The sequence below is a fragment of the Genypterus blacodes genome, unplaced genomic scaffold (genome assembly GCF_046128005.1).
Source record: "Genypterus blacodes isolate CSIRO-AG114 ecotype Tasmania unplaced genomic scaffold, CSIRO-AGI_Gbla_v1 ptg000024l_1, whole genome shotgun sequence".
NCBI lineage: Eukaryota > Metazoa > Chordata > Actinopteri > Ophidiiformes > Ophidiidae > Genypterus > Genypterus blacodes.
Window position 1 is genome coordinate 1 of NW_027466837.1, and position 17671 is coordinate 17671.

Genomic DNA, 17671 nt, shown 5'->3' on the forward strand with positions numbered 1-17671 from the left:
GTGATGTATTCCCCCTCCTCTCTGAATAACCCCAGTATATATTAGATATGTTTCCATGTTAATAAGTCTCATTGTCAGCCTGTGATCTAATTCCATCTCTGCTGTCATGGTAACTCTATAGGATAATGTATGAGATGAACACGAGTACAGGAAGAAACGATCCCAGCTATAAGAGGAAGAGAACACAGATTCACGTTAATCTGGGTTTAGAATCTCAGATGTAAACGTCTCCTCTCTGTGTCTGTTAATGCAAAGCTTTGTGGGTCAGCTGTGTTTGGATCCCATGTTCCTGTGTAAACACACGTATGGATCCTGTAGGGAGAGGAGCTGTGTGTGTCTCATCAAAGGGAGCGCACATTCACTCTGTTAACCTGCCAAGTGTTTATCCAAGGAGGGAAAGTTTATCAGAAGGTTTCTGATAGAACAAATATAACTCTCTGGTTTCTACTTGAAGTTCTGAAAGCGCTGAAACGATCCTTTCCAACTTTTCCTTCGCCAAGAACGAAGCTCTGCAGTTTGCCGGCGCTGAACACGGCGGCCAACTGTCCCACTGAAGTTCTACACACACTCCGACGCCAAGTTTAGCTGTGAAAACATTCACAAAGACCCTGTGTGTGTGTGTTTGGATGCCTTATCAAAGCGCTCCGAGTGTGTCTGTGTGTCCATATGTGTACGCTCGGTGTGTGTGTGTTTTGTGTGCAGCACAATGCTTGGCCCGTATCCCGGCTGATTTTAGCAGAAGCCCTGGAAACTGCTCACACTCACACTGGGAGTGACAACACACACCCACACACACATGTACACACACACACACACACACACACACACACACACAAAACACACACACACCCGTACAGTAAACATACAGTATCTCTGCTGTACATTAATGAGTCAAACTGTGGGAGGAAGACGTTGCTTCCTTATGCTTCACCCTCTGTGTTTTCTCACTCGCCTCTCGTTCTTCCTCTTGTCTTCCTCCGTTCTTTGGGCGACTCGTGGAGTGACCTCGCTCACAGAATCGATTGTGTTTCGGTAGGGGAGGTAGATGAGTGCAGAGCAGAGAGCCCAGTTTGCTTGTATCCCACATTTGCTCTGTGGGATCTTGAGATGTTGGCTGTTAGAAGCTCTCACTCTGCTCAGGACGTTACACACCAGAGATGGACACAGTGATGATGACGATGATGGATAATGGATTTCAGGTCATTGTTTGTTGTACTTGGACTCTAATCCAAACTCAAGATGTGGAGTGAGTGGTTGCTCTTCTGCCTATTGCCACATTCTGCACCAGTCATCATCCTGCTCCTTCATCCGTCCTTCTGCTGCTTCCTCTTCCTCATTTTGGTTTGGGTCTCTACATTTTGCACACAGTTGCCTCCCGTAGTTTGTTTCCCCAGACACACACACACACACACACACACACACACACACACACACACACACACACACACACAGTATGTGTTTTGGGGACTACATCCATGCAAGCATGCCAGCAGCGGCAGCCTTCCAGTGTTTGTGTCTTATATGTGTGTGTGTGTAGATAGAGCTGTCTTTCCAGTTACAGACAGGTGCACCAATTACCCATCTCTCTCTCTCTCTCTCTCTCTCTCTCTCTCTCTCTCTCTCTCTCTCTCTCTCTCTCTCTCTCTCCCTCCCTCTCCCCCCTGTCTCTCTCTCCCCCATCTCCCTCGCTTCCTCCCTCCCTGTCTCTCTCGCTCCCTCTCCCCCATTTTGCTCTATCTTCTCCCCCACTCTCTCTCTCTCTCTCTCTCTCTCTCTCTCTCTCTCTCTCTCTCTCTCTCTTCTCTCTCTCTCTCTCCCCCTCTCTCCCTTTTTCCAGCTGCCGGCCTCCATTCACACCTGCTAATTATCCTGTGTGTGTGTGTGAGTCTGCGTGAACACAGATATGGTGTGTGTTTGTGTGTGTGTGTGTTTGTGTGTGTGTGTTTGTGACATTCGGTCTCCTGGAGTGAAGCGACCTTATTGGACTCAACAGCAACATTTTCTCTGTGGTCACACACACACACACACACACACACCACACACACACACACACACACACACACACACACACACACACACACACACACACACACAGGCCACATTTATTCTCCTGGTGTCACTGGTGGATCGATGCTAGATGCTAATTAGGAAAAGCTATTTTCACAGCCGCCGGTGGCTCAAAGCTCCGGCTGTCTTGATTACAGCAGCGTCTGTTTACAGTGAACACAAACAACACAACACAAACAAACACAAAACACACAACCATCACAAAACAAACACAACAAGCCAAGTATGCATATGGAAATATGAATATGTAGTTATTATTCACACAGTTAACAAAGTAAAGGCTCTGGTTTAACCTGCCACATAAAGTACATGACTGGGTTGCCTGACTGCTGAGGGGCCTTTGGGCAAAGCTCCTACACTTCTTCTTCTACTGTTTGATCAACACTGCCAAACTGCTCGCCTGTCAAATGAACCAAAAACCCTCCATCTTCCTTCCTGTTTAGAGCAGAATGTATCTGCGACTGTGCCACCTCAAACAGCGCCCCCTACTGGAGCACACACACACACACACACACACACACACACACACACACACACACACACAGAAAGAGATGGACAGTCAGTATTTTGCAGCTAAATGTCAGAGTGGGAAATTTGCCTGACACACACACACACACACACACCAAGCTGAAATCATGCCATCTCCTCTCACCCTCTTCATCTTCTCCCTCCATCTCTGAACTGCCACCTCGTCCTCCTCATTAGATCATCTCTGGCTCCCTTTAAAGGTCACGGTGAATAAGTGCAGCTCCGTATTAGAGCACTGCAAATAAATACACAGAGTCGGCGTGTTTATGTTGACGCCGAGAGGAAGGGGGAGGAAGACGAAGATGAGAGACGGACAGAGGGAGGGAGGGAGGAAGGGAGGAAGGAAGGGAGACGGGGGAGAAGACAAAAAGCGATTGGCATTTTCATTTTCGTGCAGAGACATACGCGAGACAGAAAGACGCCGTCATGGACAACCGCCACACACACACACACACACACACACACACACACTCACGCACACGCACACACACCCAGTCACAGAGAGATATGGCATTTAGCAGCCATTGTCTTTTATAAGCTGAGTAAATCTAATTCATGGCCCGGAGTGCGATTGAAAACAATGTTAGTTCGTCTTCCAAATGTCAGCTGTTGGAATGCAATATGCAAATGAGCTCACAGGAAGGTAGACAGAGACAAAAGCCCAGATGGGAGATAGAGCTGCACTCATTTCACTCACATCAGGGTGAACGTTCACATGGCTCCGTCCCTCCGTCTCGACCTCTGTGACACCTGCTGCCACCGCCTCACCTTTGACCCCCGAGGAGCAGCAGAAACAAGCAGACAGAGAGACGGAGACGGTTTAGTTACCACAGGGCAGAGGGACGGACGTCTCACCGCCCTGCGAGACAAGAGGGGGCAGAGCGCCACACAAATCAAACGCACAACGGCAGCAAGACGGAGAGACGGAGGCACGTTACAAATCAAGCGCGCCCCCATCGCGAGGCCGACGGAGGGTCAGGGCGCGTTACAAATCAAACCCGCTCCCATCTGCAGGACAGCGGGGGGAACAAATCACGCCGGCCTCATCTCATCTGCCGGGTGTCCAAGAGGGGAGAAGAAAAGTAAAAATACGACGGCATCACTACTGACAAAGAGGGCGAACGAGGGAAAGAGGGAGAGGGAGAGAGAGAGAGAGAGAAAGACAGAGAGAGAGAGACAATTGTAGGACGATTGTTGACTCCAACAAAGAGGTAGGAGAGAATGGAATATAAGGTCTCTTTCTCTCTCTTCTTCTTTCTCTCTCTCTTTGTGTATGAGTGTGTGCATTTGTTTGTGTGTGTGTAATGTGTGTGTGTGGGTCTAACGGTAAACCAATTGGTGGGCACCCATGCAGAACCTGTGTGTAACTGCCTGGAGATTCTCAAGTCAACACACTGTCGATTAGAGAGAGAAATGAGGAAGAGGCTTGTGTGTGTGTGTGTGTGTGTGTGTGTGCGCGCCAGTGTGTGTGTGTGTGTGTGTGTGTGCCTACAGTATATTGGGGACATACACATGTTGTCACTGAGCGAGAAAGATAGGGAATGAAAGCAGAGAGTGAATGTTGATTCTCACCGGGGTCGTGCAATTCATATTTACTCAGCCGCTCTGTCATGTAGCTCTCGCCATCTTCATCGCCCTACATTCTCCCTGTGTGTGTGTGTGTGTGTGTGTGTGTGTGTGTGTGTGTGTGTGTGTGTGTGTGTGTGTGTGTGTGTGTGTGTGTGTGTGTGTGTGTGTGTGTGTGTGTGTGTGTATTCACCTGTGAAATACGTCCACCAGCAGGCTCGACAAGCTTCAGAGATAGCTGAGTCTGTGGCTACTGACCCTACCCTTCCTGTCAGCCACACACACACACACATTCACACAAAATAATCTGTGTAAGGACAAAAGAACTATTAACAGCAACTAAATCATACCTGAATCCAAAAAAGAGAGAAAGACAAAGAAAGAAGGGCAAAGCAAAGAAGAGGACAGAGAGAGAGAGAGAGACTACTAACCCCTATTTCTCTCTCTCTCTCTCTCTCTCTCGCTCTCTCTCTCTCTTTCTTTCTCTCTTTCTCTCTTCCCCTCTCCCTCTCATTATGCCCTCCATCTAAAAGCTGTGTGTGTTTGTGTGTGTGTGTGTGAGTGTGTGTGTCATGTTTTAGGATTGATCAGCCAGATAATTGAGACAAATCATATCGATACAGGAGATTACATTTGAATTACCACCACATCGATCCTAACTTCCTCTGTTGTTGTTGTTGTTGTTGTTGTTGTTGTTGTGCAGCTGGTGACCGTATGTGTGTTTGCGTTCGTTGACCCCCTGCAGCGCTGTGTTCTATTGGCTGGACCTGGTTCAGTGTTTAACTCCAGCCTGTTAGACTTACAGACACTTTAGAATTAGAGAGAGAGAGAGAGAGAGAGAGAGAGAGGATCTATAAGCTCAGTGAACGATGCGGCTCAGAGCAAATTAATTCACTTTGCCAGTTCATTTAAAGGATTCACGCTGTGTTATTGTCTGAGATGTGTAGAGAATTGTCAAGAATTAATATGAGATCTGATTAACGACTCGAAAAAGTGCCTTCTCCTTTCACGGCTTCTTAGATTTTGACGACCGAAGATGAATTCATGCTCACACCACACACACACACACACACACACACACACACACACACACACACACACTGATATCTATCTACGTAAATCCAACAACTCCTCTCTCACTTTCTCACTGTTTCTCACACAAACATATGAATGCCAGCATCAGTATACATCACAGATCTGCTGTCATGCTGTGAACATATGTAACGTACACAAGGCTGTTAGGGATGAGGCGCTATCACGTTCACTTCAAACACACACACACACACACACACACACATACAAATGGCTGCCACTGAGGAAAGTCACAGGAGGAACCAAACCCGACTGCAGTGTCAGGAACCTAACTCTCAGGAAGCTCAGCTGTAGTGACTGACTGGTGTGAATGGTCTGTGATGGACGGGCCCAGTCTACTTGAGGGGAGGCTAACATGGACAAAGTGATGGGCGGGCCCAGTCTACTTGCTGGGAGGGTAACATGGACATGTGACGTAACAAAGGAATGATAAATATCTGTTGTCAGAAGATGAGAAACATTTTCATTTCTCAAGGTCTGGCGATGATGGATCTGAACTGGGGGGCTCACCGCTGCCTGTCTGCCTGCCTATCTGTCTGTCTGACTGTTTGTCTGTCGCTTCCCTACGCTTTATCTGTGTTTCTTCCCGTCACTCTGTCTCGCTCCACCTTCCTCTCCTTCAATCTACCTCCGCTCGCTTTTCTTCTCCTTCTGCCTCTCTCTCTCTCTCTCCCTCTCTCTCTCTCTCTCTCTCTATCTCTCTCTCTCTCCCCTGCTGTTTTGTAAAGACGACAGCGTATGAAGATATGATGGAATATTTCCTGTCATCATTATGAATTAGCCTCCACTTGGAACCACACACACACACACACACACCCACACACACACACACACACACACACACACACACACACACACACACACACACACACACACACACGTGTGCACGTACACACACACCCAAAGGCCCATGCATCATATCAAGGTCTCCTGAGTCAATCTCACAGCGATGTCTTTGATCTCAGTCAGCTATCAATAAACGGTGGGGTACACACACACACACACACACACACACACACACACACACACACACACACACACACACACACACACACACACACGGCACATTTACATGACACCAGATAACAGACACAAAGTGGAATGCTATATATGCATTCATGTTGGCGTCTGTGTGTGTGTGTGTGTGTGTTGTATGAAGGGAACTGAAGTCAGAATGAAATGATCAAACATCATGTGTAACTACAACCAGGCTGGAACAGGGAGATCACAGTGACAAAGTGGTGATGTAACCGCCTGTCTGCCTGCTCACTCACACCGATGCAAACTTCATTCACTGGCGTTTCTGTGAATTTAGTCGTCTTTCTTCTGTCATTTCTTTTGATTAGTATTTAGAACCTTGTTATTTCCCGTCTCTGTACCACATTACACATGACGTGCTGGCAGGAGATGAAAACAGCAGCATTGTCCATTTTCTCCACCATTCTGTTCAGAGCTGTAGAAGAAGAGGAAGAAGAAGAAGAAGTCTTTAATCTGTGCTGGTTTATACATGTAGCAGCAGTCAGAGAGCAGTGAGGTTTTGGCTCTAAGCTTCTTCCTCTTCTTCCTCTTCTTCTCTCTTTGGTCCGGACTCTAAATTGGCCTCCATGCCGTCGACACGTCTCACGCTTCATTTCGCCCTAATTTTTCTCACAGTTGCGTTCGCCTGCTCCAGCCCCACACCGCTCAGCCCCTGGGAGCCTTCGCACGTGCAGAGACGCAGAGACGTCTCCACAGCGGGAAACGCTGGAGAGACATTTCTTAGATAAATTACACTCCGACATTTATGTGATGAATGTCTCCTCTCTGCTGTACGTCACTTTACCGCCTGCAGTAAGTGAAGAAAGAGAACGTTTCCTCTCCTGTTCATTTAACATAACAATATCACAAACATACACAAACAGAGAGAGAGAGAGAGAGAGAGAGAGAGAGAGAGAGAGAGAGAGAGAGAGAGAGAGAGAGAGAGAGAGAGAGAGAGAGAGAGAGAGAGAGAGAGAGAGAGAGAGAGAGAGAGAGAGAGAGAGAGAGAGAGAGAGAGAGAGAGAGAGAGAGAGAGAGAGAGAGAGAGAGAGAGAGAGGGGCCACCTGCTGTGACAGCCGGGCTTTAAAAGCAGGAAGGCAGCAGCACGCTCAGTCATGCGTGTCCTGTTAGCCACAACATGCAAAGCCTCCGTCACACACACACACACACACATATATCCTCCAAACCTCCCTGCGTTTTAACAGAGAAACGCTGTGTGATCACATTAGGACAGAGTGGCGGAGTCGGGGTCGGACACGGCTGAGGGCCTGCAGTGTGTGTGTGTGTGTGTTTGGCAATTAAGGGTCGTCGTCTTCAATAGTTAATCAGTCAGAGGCTCAATGTCAGGAATCCATCTGAGATTCAATTAAATACAACAAAGCAGATAGAAGAGTATGAATCATCTCAGGTGCTGCCTTTATACATGTTTCTATGGTGCGTTCAAGGTCCATCTGTGTTATTCACCGATTTTGCTGAATAGGTTCTCGCCCTCATGCATGAACTATTAAGCCGGAGTGCATGCTGGGATTGCTGACCGCCAGCATGAACTCTTAACAGCCACCGGTTCACATTTTAAAAACACACTCTTAAACCAAATGTGCTTCACCTGACCCATGTCCTCCTCTCACACACACACACACACACACACACACACACACACACACAGACACACTTTTCTCAGGAATATGTTCTTCGTGTCCCCGGTTACACACTGCTGGCTCGTTGTTTGTCTTGTGCTGTTTGTTATGAAAGGCTTTGTCACCGAGTTAACAGCCGATGAAATATTAATGGCGTCTCTCTTCTCGTTGCGTGCTTAAGAAACAAACGGCGTCTTTAAAAACAGCTCTGTATAGAGCAGCAACACAATGCTCTGCCACGGGAATGTAACTGCAGTTTGTCATCATCTGGTTGCAAACGTTGTAAAAGCATCAAATGAATCAGTAAATGTGTTTGAAAGCAGCTGCAGTCTGCCACATTATCAACACAGGTGAGACCAGAGTCAGGAGAAAAGGAAGAAACCTCTCAAATTAAGTTTCTTCACAAAGCTGCAGTGCGAGGAATAGCCTCGATAAAAAGCTAGAAGTGCCTTAATGCTAAAATAAATGAACAACTTGAAGGGAAACTTGTCTGGATGTGCAGCCTAATTTAATTTAAAGGCTCACATAGCTTTGTTTTGATGTGTGGAACATTCCAGTCACACGCTGGATTTGCTGTGAAACGTGAAAATGAGCCAATTAAAGCTGTGACAGCTGAATAGGTCCGACACGTATTCATTACACTGCTGCCATCCTGCCTCCCTGCACCAGGAAAGAAGCTTTCTGCAACGTTATAATCCTCAAACTGCTCAACACTCTCAGGATCAAGCACTTTGAGTTTGACCCGTGATGTCAGAGGGGGCGGGGCCTTAAAGAGACAGCCGTTTGTTGCACGTTAAAGTGTTGCAAATGTTCCAAAATAGAGCTGCGTACGTACGATGATGGAGAGAGAGAGAGAGGAGGCAGATGAAGATGGAGAGAAAGCGTTTCAGGGTCAGAGGTTAACGTCACCTGTCAGTATGGATCTGTGCACCTGTGTGATGGACGGCGTGTCGGTGTGTGTGACGCACCTGGACAGCAGAGACAAGGAGACGCAGCTAAACTGTGAGAAACCTTCAGATAGAGCTGCAGCTCCTCTGACGTCGTCTCTGACAGCTGAAGGAAACAGATTTGTAAAAGTTGAAATCAATCTGTTAGCTGGAGCAGAGGACCGGAGGGTTCTGGGTTCTGGGTTCATTCTTCCCAAACATCTCTGCTGTCAACGCACACGAACCAATAACCTCAGCCTCTGTGGATTAAAGGTGAACAAATATTGAAGCTTTGTCCATTTGTCAAATTTAAGAGCACATTTCTGACAGTCCCATTATTTCCTCTCACGACCTGTGTGTGTGTTTAAGCAGCTCCAAACACACTCATTTAAATTCAACCCACGGGGAAAATGTGTGTGTGGAACAGTAGAAGACGAATGCTGTTTGTTTTGCGTTTTGGCGGCATAGTTCTTGTTTTGTGTTTCTAAAAGGAGCTACATTGTTCAGAGAGAGAGACTCAGACACAGAATGAAGCATATGTGTAAAGAAGATCTTAGTTACATTCAATTTCTAGATGAGCTCATTCCTTCGTTCTTCCTCTTTCTTCCTCCTTTGCCCTCTTTGCTCCCTTCCTTTCATTCCTCTGCCCTTTGATTCTTCCTTCCTCTTATACTCGATCTCTGTATGACCTCACCTCTTTGCCTTTGCGTACTGGTGTACATCTTTGTGCTCATACATCTTTGCCTTGCTTTGCTTTGCTTCATTCTCTGCTCTCTGCTTCTCCTGGAGGCTTCAGGTCCTGACAGTTGTCTGTGGCTTTTTGGATCATTTCTTATTACCATGGAAATGGGTCAGCGGTTGGAATCCATTGTAACAGCATGAATTCTCCCTGACCAAAGCTGCTGTCCTCAGGAAATGACTCCACACAGCCTCCGTCCTAACCTACATAGAGTCTGGGTGGAGTTTCACTTCACGCCTCAGAGTTTATGGATGTGAGACGGATGCAGAGAGTTCCTCCTCCAATCTCAGATTTGAAACCTGCATGTGAATACTGTAGAAATGCAAGGCTGGAGGTCCGGTACGTCCATGGAATGAGACGTGTGGGACCCCCCGTGCAGAGACGCCCCCACAGTCCTGTAGGCCCGCTGGTCTTTAAACCAGGGGGGGGCGTCGGTGGTTTGGGTTTCTCACTAAAGGCCAACAGGCCGCAAATTGATGGCGAGCCATTTCACCTCCCAATGAGCTGAGTGCAAGGTGGCTCTGTTTGTTTCCATGGCAACAAGCTGTCAAGACATGCTGTCAAACGAAGGCGCCATTGGTAATAGGAGGTTTAGCGTGGTTTTAATGAGGGTGGTGAGAAGTGAAGCCCTGTAAACTGTGTTGTTATCTGCCAGAGAGAGTTTACAGGAATGTTTAGGATCACAGGAAGGCTGCAGTAAAATTTAACATTATTTATTATTATTATCAGGCTGAAGTCTGGCACAGTGTTTCCCTGTATGATTTAACTCATCAAACGCTGGTTTTTAATGAAAGTGGGTGTTAAAAGCGTCACGCTGGGGCGTCAGTGAAGCTGAATTGCCAAAACAGCTGTCAATAGATGTTTATAGCTCGCGATTAGTGATGAAATAAAGACGTATCAAGCTGTGAGGACCTTTTAGGGACGCCTGCAGCTGTGAGAGGTCTTTGTTACTGACAAGCAGTGGAAACACCAAGAGCCTGAAGCTACGACAGGAAGAAAGCATCAAACTAAACAAAGTGATTTATTCCAGGCTGGAGTGTCAAAGTCAGCATTTTGATCTGCTCGTAAATCAATGTGCAACATTTAGAATTTTACAGTGATTGGTAAAAAATGTGATTCTGTTGATGGAGTAACTGATTGACTCTCTTCATGTCCAGTTCTGCAGGTGTGACCTCATAAAGTGGCAACGAGTCCGTCTGAATGTCTCAGTCTTGAGCCTCTAAGGTCCCGAGTTCGAGTCCCTCTGAAGCGTCTCTGGATCCAGGCCCTCATAGTCAAAGTTGAAGCCGCTCTGAAGTGTCAAACTCTGCTGAAGTGCTGTGCTGTTTTTCCCCAAAACCATGAAGGATTTACCAAAACACACGTATATGATGGCTCCATCAGGCTCATAAACACTTTTGACACACACAAACACACACACACACACTCTGTATCTGTAGACAAGCCTTTCATAGCGACACCTCCCTACCTTTCTGGGGTTGGTATCAGCTTCACAGCGCTGCACGTAGCGGCGTAGGATGTGTAATTGGTGTCAAGTGTGGCAGTGTGCGGCTGACTGCACGTGTGTGTGTGTGTCTGTGTGTCTGTGTGTGTGTGTGTGTGTGCGCCTTTGGTTGTCTGCTTTTATGTTCCACTCACGTGGAAACTAAGTGTGTGAACGTGAAATGCAGAGAAATCCCCTTGTGCGTGTTTTGGTGCAAACAAATTGATTAAGTTGCCTGGAGTTTAAAGGATTAAAGGTCTTTGCTTTTGTTGTTTGTTTGGTTTTTTTAATATCTCATTGAAAGTTGTGGAAGTGAAGAAGAGATTAGAATGTTTCTGTGCTGAGGCAGGAAGTCATTTGTAGGATTTAATGGCTGAAGAGTCACAGAGTTGTTTTGACCTTCAGTGCGTCCTCTCACTCTCTCTGTCTCTCTCTCTCACTCTCTCTGTCTTTCTCTCTCTCTCTCACTCTCTCTCTGTCTCTCTCTCGCTCTCTCTCTCACTCTCGCTTTCTCTCACTCCCATTTTTCACGCTCTCTCTCACACTCTCTCTCTCCGTCTCTCTTACACTCTCTCCCTCTCTCTCACACTCTCTCTCTCTCCGTCTCTCTCACTCTCTCTCCCCCTCTCTCTCTTGTTCTCTTTGAGCCTTAATCCAAAATCTAAAACATGCTTTTCCATGTTCTAACCTGGCACTGCGTGTCTTTGACGTGTGTTTGTCAATGGAATCACTGATAAATGCAGGTGGAGTTCAGCAGGTTGTTGTTTCCTTTCCTTCGCTCCTTAGAGACTAAAGGAGGAGAGTGACAGGTTCGGCTTTTACAGTTTTCTCTCCCTAGATCTTTCCCTACGGAGTCGCTACTGAGGAGAACACAAAGAGGTCACACACACAGACGCACACGCACACGCACGCACACACACACACACACTCTGATCTCCGCTGTCTTTCTTCCTACAGGTTTTTCTTCCTTTGGTCTCTCATCTATTTTCTCTGGCTTTATCCAACACTCCTCTGATTGGAAAGCTGCTCTTTACTCTTTTATGTTTGGACACACACACTCATCTCATCTCCTCTGAGGCCCAGACGACACTTTGTTGATGATGATCCCTGACTTCATAAATCAGGAGTTGCCTGACAGTAGTTCCTTTCTCTTCTCCTTCTCTCTTTGCGTTCAGTCTTTCTCTCGGTGTTTCAGCCATGACAGAGTGTGTAAACGCTCTGCTACACTCAGGGAAGCGAACCTGCAACCCTTTCACTTTTTGCTGCCGTCTATCTTAGTTCCTCAGCATTCTCTGCGGAGCGATGAGTCGTGTCAAACTCCATCCTCAGCTGTTTGCTTGGTCACGTATGACGCTAATGCGTGATGACTGCTGTGCGTCTCTCCTCCGGATCCTCATGATGTCATCACTCACGGGCTCCTATCAGCTCCAGTCACATCACAACACACTGGCTGTGCACTTTAACATCCGACCGTTCCTCTGCGTCGCCTCCAGGGGAGATGGGCTTTGTAGCGCTGCTGCGTGAGCGAAGTATTACAACACAGAATCACAGAATAAGTTCATGTAGAAGCCTTAGAACCTTCATGTCATGGAGCAGATCAGTCACTTTAAAGGCTAATGGAAACTCTGACCGCTGACCTGCACTCACTAGAGACATGATTTAGTCTAAGATGTCATATGAAAATGGATCCTTTAATGGAAAAAGAAAATATAGTACTCATTTCCATTGCAAATTCCTTTTTACCTTTTTAACTCTTCGGTGTTCGGTGATATTATCTGAATACAGATAGTTTACTTTAGTTCAACACAAATTTGTGTGTGTGTGTATAAAAACCAACCCTATGTAGTCTGCAGGCCTGCTAGTTTGACCCGGTTGTGTTGGATCTGTGTGATCATAGAGACGTGCAGGTCTCACCTCACTCATTTAAATCAGACGTCTCTTTCTTCCATTTCTGTTCCTCTGCACCCAGAACCTCATTTTCTCGCAATTTCCGTCCATTCTGATGGATTTTTCCCTCTCTCTCTTACTTTATAATTGACTTTTTATTTTTTCAGCTCTCCCAGCTCTGACAGCAGCATCTGTTCCTGTCTCACTCTCACACAGACCTGAGCCGTACTCAGGATCAGTCCTAATGTTACAGGAGGGGAAACCTGGCGTGCTGCGTGTAAAAGCTGCACTTCCCTTCACTTCCCTGTTATTTCCATTCCTCTGTGTCTTCACTTGTGATATGTAAATCAGTGGACCCTGAATTGGATCATTACTGCTCCCTCCCTCTGAAACAGCCACAAAAAGGTGCAAGAGTCATTTCTCTATCAGCTTACATCTAATTCCTTTCATTCACACTTATCAGATCTCTTGTGATTAAGTCTGAAGCTGCATATCTGACATGATGCAGAGCTGGATGCTTTATTCCCTCCTGGTCTAAACACTGTTTGATATCATTCACTGTCCTGCTGTGAGAGCCTCATCAATTTAAGGTCAATTTGTTCATCATTTCTCTTCCTTGAGTTGAGGTTTTTGCTGCTCCTCTCTGTGTTGAAGAATGTGACCACACAGAGCGTTTCACATGGAGAGACACGAAGCTGACTGTTGCTGAGTTATGATTTCATTAATAGCTAACAAAATAAGAGTTTGCTCCATGTGTCAGCTTGTTTGTAAAGACATATAGTTTTGCCTCAGAAGACCAGAAAGAGACCAACCAGAGACTAAAGCCCAAACCCAGGATCATGGATTAGAAGAGACTACCTTATTGCCTTGATTTGATATAAAGTCTAACTTTTATAGTTTTAAGTTTCAACTTCCTGAGTGGAGTGAGAGTGCTCTGTTTTTAAAGGTTGAAGAGTTTCCGTCTGACAGCCTTTTAGAAGGTCTCAGCTGAGCACAGCAGCTGCAGCGTCGTCTCGTCTCTTCTCTTCTCGGCGTGAACAGTTTGGGGACTGCAAGTTGGAGAATGTCTTCATTTCTACTTTCCTATTCTGCCGTTATGCAAGACATCACCTCTGGTACCTCATGCATGTGTGAAGCAAACCATTAGGTAATCATGCAAGAGGATTCCCTGTTATACATGATCAATTACCCAGCAAGCTGTCACTGGGAAAGAGAGAAAGAGAGGGAGGGAAAGAAGGGGAGTATGATGGGGATGAGAGAGGGGAAGGGATGTTTGGAGAGAAGAGAGACGCCGGGGGAGGTAAAATAATATGAAGTTGGTGGGAGGAAAGGATGGAGGAGACTGAAGAAGTGAGAGGGTGAAGAAAGGTCAAAGGGAAAAAGAAAGGCTAGAGGAGGAGGGAGAGGGGAGGGAAGAATGTGAGGGAGGGAGGGAAGAGAAGGGAAAAGCAAGCGTGAGGAAAAGGTGGAAGAGTGTGTGTGTGTGTGTGTGTGTGTGTGTGTGTGTGTGCTTGCCTCTCCACGGAGGTTTTGCAAACCTGTATATCAAACATCCAGCAAAAGTGCTAGCGCAGGTGACACACACACACACATGCAGTTTATTCTCACATCGCCACAACAAACCGCTTAAGCACAGCACATTCATGAGTGTGTGTGTGTGTCTGTGTGTAAGGGAGAAACCCCAGAGGCTGTGTTAGATCTGAAAAACAGATCAACCTGGAGGTCAAACTGATCTCCATCTAGCAAATACTACATACAGCCTGTCGTCAGCATTTATACTGCACACACACACACACACACACACACACAGGCAGGGATGAGTCATTTCACGGTTGGACGGCATCACATGACGATGTGTGTTGTTTGCAGTGTGTAACCTGAAGTATTATTATTATTATGTACTTTCATTCTTTATCACACATATATCAAAGGAGATTTTAAAGATGATGACCTGTTGTCATCATAAATGTGCTTAAAGCATTTCCGCCACGTCGTGGTCGGTGTGATATCTAGGTGTGTCACTGTAAACACACTGCTGCTCCTGTGATGCTAAATTGAGATATTTCCCATGAGCCTCTATGATTCTGTGGCTTTGGAGGAGAAACAGCTCCACAGTGATATCAGTGCTTCATCCTGAGTCTTCACAGCATGAATGTAAATGTGTTAAACATAAACACAGTCCTGATGTAAAGAACCCCACTCATGGTCTCATGTGGTCTCGTAGGGTCTCGTAGGGTCTCATGTGGTCTCATGTGGTCTCGTAGGGTCTCATGTGGTCTCGTAGGGTCTCATATGGTCTCATGTGGTCTCATGTGGTCTCATGTGGTCTCTGTGGATCAGAGCTTGAGCTCCACATGTCGTTGTGATTTTCCTTTATTGACTCAGAGAAACAGCATCAATCCTGAGGGGAGAGGGGTTTCACTAAAAGATTGACACAACCTCATGTCCACATACATCAGCCTCTCCTCTCTGTCAGATTTGTGTCTAAATAAACACACACACACACACACACACATACACACAAAGTATGACAAAACTATGTCCAGGTTTGAGAAAGAGAAAGAGAGAGGGAGAGAGAGAGACTGCCACACACACACACGCACAGGGCCTGGTGGGAGGCTGTTTGACTGCTAGAGTTTGTGTCAGGCCTGTCTATGTCAATCAGGATCAAATCCCACCCCCAAACCTCTGACCTAATCATCGTCCTGACAACCGAAGGCTGTCAGAGAGGTCTGCTGAGACGGCAACTTCACCGAGAAGAGTGTGTGTGTGTGTGTGTGTGCTGGGAGGGCATAAATCTGTGTTTGTGTGTAGTAATCTGCATGTGTAAAACATGAAGGCTGACAAATCTATCTGTCTGCATGTCTGTCTGTCTGCATGTCTGTCTGTTTGTCTGTCTGTCTGTCTGTTTGTCTGCTCGGCGGCGGCTTGTTCTTTATTGTTAACGTGCTAGGATGCTATCTATTTTTACTTGCGCGGTCGGAGGCGAGCTGTGATTTCACTGCTAGCATGAAACGCAGACTGATGACTCATTATGACACGTTTCCTCTCTTCCTCTCTAGCAGAGCCAAGGACGCCACTCTCTTCTCTCTTTACTGGGCTTGATAATATGATTCCACCTTCTAACATCTTAAATGAGCTACCTAGAATTAAACACCATATTCTGAAGGAAAACTTAGTCTTCAACCTAGCTAGCAGAGACCTTGAGGTCATTGTAACCTGAACTATCCTCATTACAGAGAGATGTTAGATATGATTAACCAACAAAGAGTATTCCCTTTACTCATCCATATGTGCGTACGTATATGTGTGTAAGCCTGATCCTACAGCCCTGTAGATGGTGTGTGTATCCTCCTGAGGCGTCGTCATGGTTTCACCTGTGCACTCTATTAAGATCAAGAATGTATTATTCAATCAATCTTTAAATACCTTAACGTAACACTTTCCCACGTTCATCTCCATGTAATCTAAACATAATTGAGTTGATTGATGTATTTTGGGAAACACGTGTGTGTGTGAGTGTGTGAGCGACTGGCCTTGTTTTTAATGTGGTTCAAGGACGCTGAAGAAGAGTGTTCTCACCCTTATTACCTTTAACTTACAGTGCACACAATCTAATTACACCCACCCACACACACACACACATGTTCGTACGTATGTAAAGATAACGCTTCATGACGGAGCCGGGGAGGAAGACGTCTCCCATATCTATGTATCTGAACCTTACAGATGACACGTACGTGCGCGCACACAGACACACACACACACACACACACACACACACACACACACACACACACACACACACACACACACACACGCACACACACACACACACACAGACAGAGAGTCATGTGCTCACTCTCCCGAAGCATTCCAAAGTGTGTTTCCCAAAAGACAGAGCCGAGTAAAACTGTCAAATCCCAGAGACACAGTGGTGCGCTGGATTGGCTCGTGTAGAGCTTTAGACACACACACACACACACACACACACACACACACACACACACACACACACACACACACACACACACTGGTTCCAGAGTGCCGAGGTAAGCGGGTATTTGACAGTAGACCTTCAGGGAGATAGAAGAGCTTTTGCTGTCCAGAGAAAAGGAGCAGACAGGGAAAGAGAGATGGAAGGCAGAGAGCTAAAGACGGAGGAGGACAGAAGGTCATGTGACCGCACAGCGTGAAGACGAATGGAGACCAATATTAGTGACAGCATCTGCACTTCCACACTCCACGGTGGTTTTATCGTTCTTCTTCGCGTCCAGTCAAAGATGTAGAAAGGCTTTTTCCCAGCGTGGCCTCCTGTTGTCTCTTCTTCTTCTGCAAGCTCAACCCTTTATTGGACATGAGAACACTTTCACACACGTCTAGGTTTGGTGCTGCTGACATGATTCTGTGTCTTCGGGTGCTGGTGGATGTCCGATTGAAGCTTAGGAATGTTACGCAATCCAGCTGTGAATCAATAGCTGTTTGATTTGACTCTATGAGGAATGAGCCAACAGTCAACTGAACCAAAGCGTACAAAAAAAGGATTTAGAAATGTCACGTTTAGGGAAGGACGAGAGTGTGCAAGGTCACGTCTTTGGAAAGGTCATCTGTCACTTCCTGGTTAGCTGGTACGCTCTCATCCGCGGTATTGGTCTTTGAGAGAAAAGTGGAGGAAAGAACAGAGTTGACAGTAAACAGATTGTACTCGCCAAAAAATGTTTTATTGGA